Source organism: Somniosus microcephalus, unplaced genomic scaffold (genome assembly GCF_052327205.1).
Source record: "Somniosus microcephalus isolate GS21.2 unplaced genomic scaffold, FLI_Smic_1.0 unresolved_chr4, whole genome shotgun sequence".
NCBI classification, from domain to species: Eukaryota; Metazoa; Chordata; class Chondrichthyes; order Squaliformes; family Somniosidae; genus Somniosus; species Somniosus microcephalus.
This window is the reverse complement of record NW_028225182.1, coordinates 13,790,392-13,801,992: the sequence shown is the minus strand read 5'-3', so window position 1 is coordinate 13,801,992 and position 11,601 is coordinate 13,790,392. Positions and strand designations below refer to the sequence as shown.

The 11,601-nt window shown below is 44.4% G+C and overlaps 2 non-coding genes across 2 annotated transcripts; one reads left to right on the top strand and one right to left on the bottom strand.

The window, feature by feature from the left end:
- The first annotated feature begins 270 nt into the window (after window positions 1-270).
- Window positions 271-344, top strand: trnan-guu (transfer RNA asparagine (anticodon GUU)). Its single transcript has one exon. It is a non-coding gene; the product is annotated as a tRNA-Asn (tRNA).
- Window positions 345-11,093: 10,749 nt separating this feature from the next.
- trnaq-cug (transfer RNA glutamine (anticodon CUG)) lies at window positions 11,094-11,165 on the bottom strand. Its single transcript has one exon. It is a non-coding gene; the product is annotated as a tRNA-Gln (tRNA).
- Window positions 11,166-11,601: the final 436 nt, after the last annotated feature.

Genomic DNA, 11,601 nt, shown 5'->3' with positions numbered 1-11,601 from the left:
CAAGAGTAATGTTCGGATACTAATGTTGAATCTCATTTATATCAAACTCTCCTTGAATTCTCTGCTGGGGGATTCAGAGCTGGGGATCGCCTGTGAAATCAGCTGAAAACATTGAAATGACAACCTCAGTCCCTCCGACAATGAAGGTTACATTTTTTAATTTGCACAAGTAAACAGAGTCTGGACAGTTGCTATCTTGCTCTCTGTGACCTGAGGTTTTATCTCGGTAATCTCTGGCTTTAGTATATGTTGTAATCAATCGTTCAGCCAGTCTCTGTGGCGCAATTGGATAGCGCGTTCGGCTGTTAACCGAAAGGTTGGTGGTTCGAGCCCACTCAAGGACGGTATGTTAACTTTTTCCAGGTTTTCAAAATGTGTATTTTGGCTGCAAGATCGTGGGTTAAACTGTAGCACTGGGTACAATGTCGGTGAGTATGAGATCATCCACTGGGATCCGAGAAAGCCATTCTGTAACATTTTCTTAATGGTGACAGACTAATAGGAACATGAGGAGGCCATTCAGCCCCTCAGCCCTGTTCCTTCATTCAATTAGATCCTGGGTAATCTGTATCTCAGCTGCATTGGCCCGCCTTGGTTCCATATCCAGTTTCACCAGTTTGGAATGGTCTCATTTTTATGTTCGCCTGGTGCCGCTCCTGGCCTGCTCTTCTACACATCTCACTGAACCAGGTTTGGTCCCCTGGCTTGAGGGTAATGGTGGAGTGATATGCCCGACGAGATTGTGGTTGAATACAATTATGCTGCTGCTGATGGCCTAGAATTGCACAGAGCAAATATATGTGTTTTAAGAGATTTTATTTTATTCATATTTAACCACAAAACGAATTAACTTTTTCATGTTAATTCATTTTTAATGGGGAATATTTTACAAAATGTTTCCGCCCCAACCTGATGGAACCGGAGACACTCAATGTTTTCAAGGGGTGACTGGATAGGCACTAGAGGGAAATAAACTTGCAGGGCTACGGGGAGAGAGCGGGGAATGAGACTGACTAGGTTGCTCGACAGAGAGCCGTCACGGACTCGATGGGCCGAATGGCCTCCTTCTGTCCTGTTTTGACTCACTGATCTTGAGCCAAGCTGAAATGATGTCAAGTTAAATCTTCAGCAGCAGGTATGGTGCTGAGCCCCACACAGAACTGAAAATGCCCAGGCTCCATGCCCGGCCTGTTGTCTCTCAGTTCCTCACTCAGTGGGCTACTGAGCAATACAGGAAGGGCTCAGGCCTAATCAATATCTTAATGCTCAGGTTTAGTTATCACTGCCCAGGCACTCTCTGATTCCAGTCTTGCACACGTTGCTAAGTTTCAAATGTTGCATTTTTCTCACTGGCAATAAATTGATTGATAGCCGTGCTCTGATCAGCTAAGTTTGTTAGGGAGATGTAGTGTGAAAGAAGATACATGGAAGACTATTGATAACTGTGACTGTTCTGACACTGTGAGCTGCAGTTAAATGTAGGCAACATGTAAATTGTCTTGTTCCAAATGTTGATAGAAAGGCCTAGTCATTTCCTGATGACTTTGAAACAGCAGGCATTGTGCAGCAGGCAAGGAAGTGTATTTTGTGAAATTCAGATTACTTCCACGCCAGGCAAACTTTTGGTACAAAATGACATTTTTCAGGTGAGAATACAAAAGACGTGTTCGTGAAACCACAGCACCAGTTGCGGGTAGGCATCCACTTGAAATCTATTTCCGTCTGTGCTTTTCTAAGAGACAGAGAGAAAAACCTTGAGTATTGTGTGCCATTTTGGTCGCCTTATCTGAGGAAGGATGTATTTGCCATGGAGAGTGCAGCAACGATTCACTAGACAGATACCTGGGATGGCAGGAAAGACGTATGAGGAGAGATTGGGTTGATTAGGCTTATATTCGCTAGAGTTAAGAAGAATGAGAGGGGGTCTCATTGAAACTTATAAAATTTTAACAGGACTAGACAAACTAGATGCAGGAAGCATGTTCCCGATGGCGGGGGATTCCAGAGCCAGTGGTCATAGACTAAGCATAGTGGGTAAGCCAATTAGGACTGAGATGAGGAGGAATTTCTTCACCCAGAGAGTGGTGAACCTGTGGAATTCTCTGCCACACGGGGCAGTTGAGGCACATTCATTAAATATATTCAAGGAGGAGTTGGATATATTTCTTGAGGCTAAAGGGATCAAGGTATATGGGGAGAAAGCAGCGACAGGGTACTGAATTTGGATGATCAGCCATGATCTCATTAAATGACAGTGCGGGCTCGAGGGGCCGAATGGCCTACTCGTGCTCCTATCTTCTATGTTTCTATGAAACATACAGAGAGAAGCTGTCGGGGAATTGAATACTCACTGCTATACTATCAAGGGCGTGGTAGAGGAAGTAGTTATGCAGTGTTTGAGACAAATGCTCAAACACACACAGACACAGACACGTGTCTCTTTGTGTGTGTATGTCTCAGATATCCATCTGAGTTTCATTGATTTACGGAGGCTTGCATGACATTGGAAGGCCATTCAGCCCGTCGTGCCTGTGCTGTCTCTTTGAAAGAGAAGTCGTGCTTAGTCCCAAACCCCAGCGATTTGTGCGTAACCCTGTTAATCTCATTTGCGCTGTCCCTCTCTCCCTCCTCCGTGCCCCACACAAAAGGGAGAGGGAAACTATACTAAAGAGGAAATGTTGCAGGAAATTGTTATACATTTCTTCATATGCCAGTACATCTTTTAAAATTCATTTAGTTATTTTTTTCTGTTCAAAAAGGAGCATTTTAAGGTGATGTCCAATGGTTTATAATTGGGGATGTTAAAAATCATCTGCCCTGTCGGGGAATTGAACCATCGGTCTCCCGCATACATCTTTCACAACTATATTAACATATATAGAATCTGTCAGAGCAACAGCCCAGCTATGAATAGAGTGAGAAAGAGACGGACATAGAAAGAGCAATAGACAGAGGGAGAGACAGAGAGAGACACAGAGAGAGCAACAGATACACAGAGCGGGAGCCTCGGTTTGAAGTCTCAGAGTGGTCCCAGGGATGAGAGACTTCAGTTATGTGGAGAGACGGGAGAAGCTGGGATTCTTTTCCTCAGATGGTTAAGAGGAAGTTTAATAGAGGTTGTCAAAATTTCAAGGGGTTTTGAGAGAGTAAAAAAGGAGACACTGTTTCCAGTGGCAGGAGGGTTGGTAACCAGAGGACACCAATTGAGGATAGCCAGCAAAAGAACCAGAGGGGAGATGAGGAGAATTTTTTTACGCTGTGAGTTATTCTGATTGAGAATGCGCTGCCTGAATGGGCGGTGGAAGCAGATTCAATAGTAACTTTCAATAGGGGAATATTGATAAGGAGAAATTTGGAGGGCTGTGAGGAAAGAGCAGGTGAGTGGGACTAATTGGAGAGCTCTTTCAATGTAACAGTGCAGACTTGATGGGCCGAATGGCCTCCTTCTGTGCGTATCAATCTATGATTCTATGGTCTATGTGTCTCTCCACCCTGGTGTCAAAGGTGCAATGGATGTTCATCCAAATAATTCCCCCATGAGATACGGTTTGGATTTGTTCCCTTATAAATTTTATATTTCAAATGTTATGAAAAACCGTAAAATGATGAAAATATTCTGATGGCCCATACGGTGATCGAACCGTTGCTGAAGAGTTCATTAGATTCTTTTCTCAAAATTAACAATATTACTGTCTCCACCATTATACTTTGTCTCGGCCTGGTCTCATCCTTAACTTCAGCTTGCCCACTTACCCCTCTGCTGAGCCTCGGTTCTGAGCAAATCACACAGCTGCCTTGATGGCTATCGGTTCACAAATCTCTGCTTCTTTTTCACACTGCTCATAGCAGCTTGTATTGCAGTCCTGCCAGGTAAAATGTGTATAATCTTTGCAAGGCACTGCTGCACGAAAGATAAGCAATTATTAACTTTTTTCGAGAATACAAAGTGCAATGCCTACATTTCAAGAAGCACTGCTTTCAATTTCAACAAGTATGCCAGCCGAATGCAGCTTGCAAAGAAAATGTTGAGCAATCTGCTGTGCAGTCAAACGAAGCATTGGAAAACACACATCTTTCTGCCCCGCTTATTTGGAACTGGGAATGAGAGGTTGAGCCTATCATTTGCTGTCGAGAACAATAAATCATCCATCATTGATGCAGGCAGCAAACTGTCCAGTAACTGTGGTTGGTATGCAGATGCCAAGCTTGTATGTCACAAATTTCCAGCAGCTGGGACAACAAGAATTCAAGTTCCACCAAGATTTGAACTCGAATTGCTGTGATTCGAAGTCCAGAGTGCTCACCATTACACCATGGAACCATTGCAGACGAATTCATTAGATTCTATTCTCAAAATCAACAAAGTTACCGTCTCCACCATTATACTTTGTCTCGGCCTGGTCTCATCCTTAACTTCAGCTTGCCCACTTGCCCCTCTGCTAAGCCTCGGTTCTGAGCAAATCACACAGCTGCCTTGATGGCTATCAGTTCACAAATCTCTGCTTCTTTTTCACACTGCTAATAGCAGCTTGTATTGCAGTCCTGCCAGGTAAAATGTGTATAATCTTTGCAAGGCACTGCTGCACGAAAGATAAGCAATTGTTAACTTTTTTCGAGAATACGAAGTGCAATGCCTACATTTCAAGAAGAACTGCTTTCAATTTCAACAAGTATGCCAGCCGAATGCAGCTTGCAAAGAAAATGTTGAGCAATCTGCTGTGCAGTCAAACGAAGCACTGGACAACACACATCTTTCTTGCCCTGCTTATTTGGAACTGGGAATGAGAGATTAAGCCTATCATCTGATGTCGAGAACAATAAATCAACCATCATTGATTCAGGCAGCAAACGGTCCAGTAACCGTGGTTGGTATGCAGATGCCAAGCTCGTATGTCCCAAATTTCCAGCAGCTGGGACAAGAATTTAGGTTCCAACGAGAATTTGAACTCGGATCCCTGGATTCAGAGTCCAGAAGTGCTCACCATTACACCATGGAACCATTGCTGAAACGATCGTTAGATTCTTTTCTCAAAATCAACAACATTACCGTCTCCACCATTATATTTGTCTCTGCCTGGTCTCATCCTTAACTTCAGCTTGCCCACTTGCCCCTCTGCTAAGCCTCGGGTCTGAGCAAATCACACAACTGCCTTGATGGCTATCGGTTCACAAATCTGTGCTTCTTTTTCACACTGCTCATAGCAGCTTGTATTGCAGTCCTGCCAGGTAAAATGTGTATAATCTTTGCAAGGCACTGCTGCACGAAAGAAAAGCTATTGTTAACTTTTTTCGAGAATAGGAAGTGCAATGCCTACATTTCAAGAAGAACTGCTTTCAATTTCAACAAGTATGCCAGCCGAATGCAGCTTGCAAAGAAAATGTTGAGCAATCTGCTGTGCAGTCATGCGAAGCACTGGACAACACACATCTTTCGTGCCCCGCTTATTTGGAACTGGGAATGAGAGGTTAAGCCTATCATCTGATGTCGAGAACAATAAATCAACCATCATTGATTCAGGCAGCAAACGGTCCAGTAACCGTGGTTGGTATGCAGATGCCAAGCTCGTATGTCCCAAATTTCCAGCAGCTGGTGTAGTGTCCATGTGTAGATAAAGACACTGAAGACAGGAGTTGGTTCATAGGTATTTACTAAGCAAGTCTGGGGGGGGGGTTCTAAAGGATATACACATTACACAGTCTTATATAGCCCAAGTGGCAATTACCGGCATTATGCACACCTGGGGCTCTTAAAGGCACATACACCACAATTGCTTTTAGGTGCACATACACCACAATTCCTCCCCTTCTAGCTAACTAGTACATCATATTTTAAGTAATTATTAATTGCATGTTATATGCAAAATAATATACATTGCTGTATTAATTAATTATAAGTTAGTCTCTCAGGAGGCTTCCTGACTCGGTCCGGATAACGCCTCGGGGGTGTAGTAGTTTCTGGTGGTGTAGTAGGTTCTTCTGGTAAGGCTGATTCGGCTTGAAGGCCAGTGTCGGGTTCATCGGGTTCCAGTATCACCGGATCGGAGGTAGATATGGGTATCTCTACTTCATCGTTAGATGTATAGCGTGGTGGTGTAGGTTGTCCCTTTTCGGATGACTTGATGATTTGGTCAGCATGGCGCCTTATTATGCTTTCTCCGATGTCCACGGTATACATCAGTGGTCCTAGTCGTGTGCAGATAGTTCCAGGCTGCCATTTCTCAGTACGCTAGTCCCGGGCCAAAACCGTTTGGCCTATCTGGAAGGCCCTAGTTGGCCTTTCATTCATGCCCTGAAACTGCCGGTTCGCCACATCCCTTCGGATGTTGGGCTTGACCAAATCCAGCCGGTATCTTAGGTTTCTATTGTAGAACATCATGGCGGGAGTTTGGTTTGTAACCAAATGTGTTGCATTCCTATATGCAAATAAGAAGTTATCCACCTTGTGCTGAAGTTTTATGTTTTCATTACCCATGGCCTTTATGGCCTTCTTAAAGGTCTGGACAAACCTTTCAGCCAATCCATTGGTGGCGGGATGGTATGGGGCGGACTTGTAGTGCTTTACCCCATTGTTCTTTAAGAACTTTCTGAATTCTTCGGACACAAATTGCGGTCCATTATCAGAACATATCTGTTCCGGCAGCCCATTGCTGGCAAATATGGTCCTTAATACTGTGATGGTTTTTTCCGTGGTGGTGGAGGACATCTTTATTACCTCCGGCCACTTGGAGTGTGCATCAACTGCGATTAAGAACATTGAGTCCATAAATGGACCAGCAAAGTCGATGTGCACCCTTTGCCAGGGAGATGAGGGCCACTCCCATGGATGTAGAGGGGCCTGTGGCGGAGCATTTTGGACCTTCTGGCATCCTAGGCAGCTCTTGGTGATGTCTTCGATGTCTCCATCGATACCTGGCCACCATACAAACGCCCTAGCTAGGTTCTTCATTTTCACTCCACCCAGATGCCCCTCGTGAAGCTCCTCTAGCACTTTATCCTGGAGTTTGGGTGGAATCACCACTCTGGATCCACACATCAAGGTTCCTCGGCACACTGACAGCTGTTCTCTTCTTTGCGAGAATGCTGGCAACAGTGGTTCGCCATGTGCTGGCCATCCCTTCATTGTTAAATCGTAGACCCGTGAGAGAGTACGGTCATTTCTGGTCTCCCTTTCAATGGCAGAATTTGTCACCGGTAGACATTCCACTATGGTAGAGTGGAATATCTCTACTGGGTCTACTGTAGGTGCCTCTTCTATCATTGGCAACGGCAGGCGCGATAAACCGTCAGCATTCCCATGCTGTTTTGACCCTTTGTATTCAATGTTGTATTGGTGTGCCCCTAGAAAAAGGGACCACCTCTGTAGTCTTTGTGCCGTCATAACGGGGACACCTTTCTTAGGGTTGAATATGGAGATGAGGGGTTGATGGTCAGTCAGCAAGGTAAATTTTTGTCCGTGTAGGTAATGGTTGAATTTCTTCACTCCCCATACCAGGCTGAGTGCTTCCCTGTCTATCTGGGAATAGTTACGCTCAGCTGAGTTCAATGAGCGTAACACAAAAGCTATCGGCCGTTCTGAGCCATCAGGGAATCTATGGGACAATACCGCTCCTATGCCATAAGGGGATGCATCGCACGCCAGTCTGATTGGTAGTGATGGGTTGTAATGAGCCAAAACTTTCTCGGATGTGATTAAGTCTTTACATTTATGGAAGGCACGTTTACAGTCTTCGTTCCATTTCCAAATCACTCCTGTGTGTAGAAGATCATTAAGAGGGTGTAGAATAGTTGATAAGTTCAGTAAAAATTTATGATAGTAATTTATTAATCCCAGGAATGACCTCAATTGTGAAACATTTTCAGGTGCTGGGGCTTTTATAAATGCTTCAATTTTTTCAGGTGACTTATGCAATCCTTCCTTATTAATTATGTGGCCACAATATGATATCTGATTTTGGAAAAATTCGCACTTGGGGCGATTTGCTCATAGGCCCCGTTCTTTCAGCCTAGTGAGCACCTGCTCCAAATTGGCAAGGTGCTCGTTGTCGTTTTCTCCTGTTATAAGGATGTCGTCTAGGTAGCATTGAGTCCCCGGAATCCCTTGCAGGACTTGCTCCATAGCTCTTTGCCAGATAGCTGGAGCTGATGCTACTCCAAAAACCAGTCGATTGTACTGGTACAGGCCTTTGTGTGTGTTTATTGTGAGATACTTTTTAGAGGTCTCCTCAACCTCCATCTGTAGATATGCCTGTGCCAAGTCAATTTTTGTGAAACGTTTTCCTCCGGATAGTGAGGCGAAAATATCTTCTATCCTCGGAAGAGGATACTGTACCGTGTGAAGGACCGGGTTTACAGTCACCTTAAAGTCCCCACAGATGCGAATTTTTCTCTGTTCCTCAGAGTTATTTTTCAATGCTTTTTTCATGACTGGAACGATGGGTGTTGCCCATTCGCTCCAATCTATTTTGGATAATACGCCTGCCTTTTCCAAATTCTCCAGCTCTGCCTCGACTGCCGGACGTATTGCGTATGGCACCGGTCTTGCCTTAAAAAATTTAGGAATTGCTGCATCTTCCACTTTTATTGAGGCGGTGATGCCTTTCAAGGTTCCTAGTTTCTCTTGAAACACTTCTTTGGCGTTGGCCAAGATGTCTTTTAATCGTTCAGGTATGATGTCATCATTGTTTTTTTCCTTACTGGTCACCGTCAGTGCCTGAATGGAGTGCCAGTCTAAACGTATCTTCCTTATCCATTCACGTCCCAGCAACGGTGGACCACCATCTTGTAGAATGTATAAATACAACTTTTGTATTTCTTTGCCGTTGTATACCACAGGCACCTTTATTTTTCCTTTGGAGTATACTTTCTGCCCCGTATATGTTTTTAAGATAATGGATGTGTCTTTTAGAGGTATATGCGAAAATAGCCTCTCGTAATCTCATCGATTTATTACGATTAGAGCTGATCCTGTATCTAGCTCCATTTTAACTGGGGACCCTGCTATTATGAGGGTAACCCAAATGGTCTGGTAATCTTCATTGGCAATTACATTATGTAATTTGAGAGAGCTTAGTCTCTTGTTCCCGGAGTCGCTATCGCTCTTCTGGTCTTTGGAGCTACTGTCCGTCATCATTTGTACCTTTCTGTGCTTTTCCTTATTGATTCTTTTCCCGTTAGTGGATTTTTTATTTTCAGATCGGCATACACGTGGAATGTGTCCCATCTTTCCGCATCGCCTGCATGCTTTTTCTTTGAACCAGCAATCCCTCTGGTAATGGTTGGATCTGCCGCAGCGATAACATCTCTCGAAACCCCGTGTTATTTCATGGGTGCCGAAGTCCTGTGGCCTTTGCTGTATCTTTGCAGCTCCTATTGCACTGAAAGCCTTGTCCAGTGTTAAATCTTTTCCAGAAGATACCTTTTTTTGTGTTTCTACACTTAGGGGATCGCAGATGAATTTGTCTTGCAGAGAATCTGCCAGTCCTGCCTCGAATTGGCAGTGTAGGGTATCAACAATCTCCTCAAAATTCTTGTCCATCGGTTCGGCTGGAGTGATTAAGTTGTGTAACAGCTTGTATGTTTCTGCGCCCATTAGATCCAGAAGCACTGAAGCTTTTTTTTCATCTTCTATTCCATTTGCGGTGCAAAACACCTCCACTCTTTCTGCATATGTGGTCCAATCCTCTCTCTTGTTATCAAAAACATCAATATTGCCAAAGTTAGGTTCTGTTTCGTTATCAAAAGCATCAATATTGCCAGACTTAGGCATTTCAAAAAAAAGATATGGCGCTTCCCGCGCTTTTTTTTTTCTCTCTGTAGCAACGATATGGCGCTTCCTGCACTTTCCCGCCGCTGCTACCGATAACAACGCTGTTTTACTGTGGTTTCCGTTTACTCACTGTTGGAGACTCGTTCCCGACGGAGGTCTAAACGCTGACCTGCTTGCCACGCCGGCCATCTGCCGAGTGCTCCCTCCCAGTCCGTTATTTCTTGCCTCCGATTTCGCTGCCTGTCTCAGCTGTAGAGCCTGCCGCTGGAGCCCCAGCCTGACGCCCAGGAAGGATTAGCGCAGTACCTGCCACCAGCTTGGCCAGCTGGTGAAACCACAGTTTCTATTACTTCCTTGAGTCTTCTGGACGCTGGAGGAATCGATGTCCTTGAGGTGCTGCCGAATTGCAGGTAAGTCCGTTTCCACTTCGTCGCCACTGTAGTGTCCGTGTGTAGATAAAGACACTGAAGACAGGAGTTGGTTCATAGTATTTACTAAGCAAGTCTGGGGGGGTTCTAAAGGATATACACAATACACAGGCTTATATAGCCCAAGTGGCAATTACCGGCATTACGCACACCTGGGGCTCTTAAAGGCTTATACACCACAATTGCTTTTAGAGGCAGATACACCACAGCTGGGACAAGAATTTAGGTTCCACCAAGATTTAAATTCGGATCGCTGGATTCAGAGTCCAGAGTGCTCACCATTACATCATGGAACCCTTGCTGAAGAATTCATTAGATTCTTCTCTCAAAATCAACAAAGTTACCGTCTCCACCATTATACTTTGTCTCGGCCTGGTCTCATCCTTAACTTCAGCTTGCCCACTTGCCCCTCTGCTAAGCCTCGGTTCTGAGCAAATCACACAGCTGCCTTGATGGCTATCGGTTCACAAATCTCTGCTTCTTTTTCACACTGCTAATAGCAGCTTGTATTGCAGTCCTGCCAGGTAAAATGTGTATAATCTTTGCAAGGCACTGCTGCACGAAAGATAAGCAATTGTTAACTTTTTTCGAGAATACGAAGTGCAATGCCTATGTTTCAAGAAGAACTGCGTTCAATTTCAACAAGTATGCCAGCCGAATGCAGCTTGCAAAGAAAATGTTGAGCAATCTGCTGTGCAGTCAAACGAAGCAGTGGACAACAGACATCTTTCTGCCCCGCTTATTTGGAACTGTGAATGAGAGGTTAAGCCTTTCATCTGATGTCGAGAACAATAAATCAAACATCATTGATTCAGGCAGCAAACGTTCCAGTAACCGTGGTTGGTATGCAGATGCCAAGCTCGTATGTCCCAAATTTCCAGCAGCTGGGACAAGAATTTAGATTCCACCGAGATTTGAACTCGGATCGCTGGATTCAGAGTTCAGAGTGCTCACCATTGCACCATGGAACCTCAGCTAAAGAATTTATTAGATTCTTTTCTTAAAATCAACAAAGTTACCGTCTCCACCATTATACTTTGTCTCGGCCTGGTCTCTTCCTTAACTTTAGCTTGCCCACTTGCCCCTCTGCGAAGATTCGGTTCTGAGCAAGTCACACAGCTGCCTTGATGGCTATCGGTTCACAAATTTCTGCTTCTTTTTCACACTGCACATAGCAGCTTGTATTGCAGTCCTGCCAGGTAAAATGAGTATAATCTTTGCAAGGCACTGCTGCACGAAAGAAAAGCTATTGTTAATTTTTTCGAGAACATGAAGTGCAATGCCTACATTTCAAGGAGCACTGCTTTCAATTTCAACAATTATGCCAGCCGAATGCAGCTTGCAAAGAAAATACTGAGCAAGCTGCTTTGCAGGCAAATGAAGCAGTGGACAACACACATCTTCCTG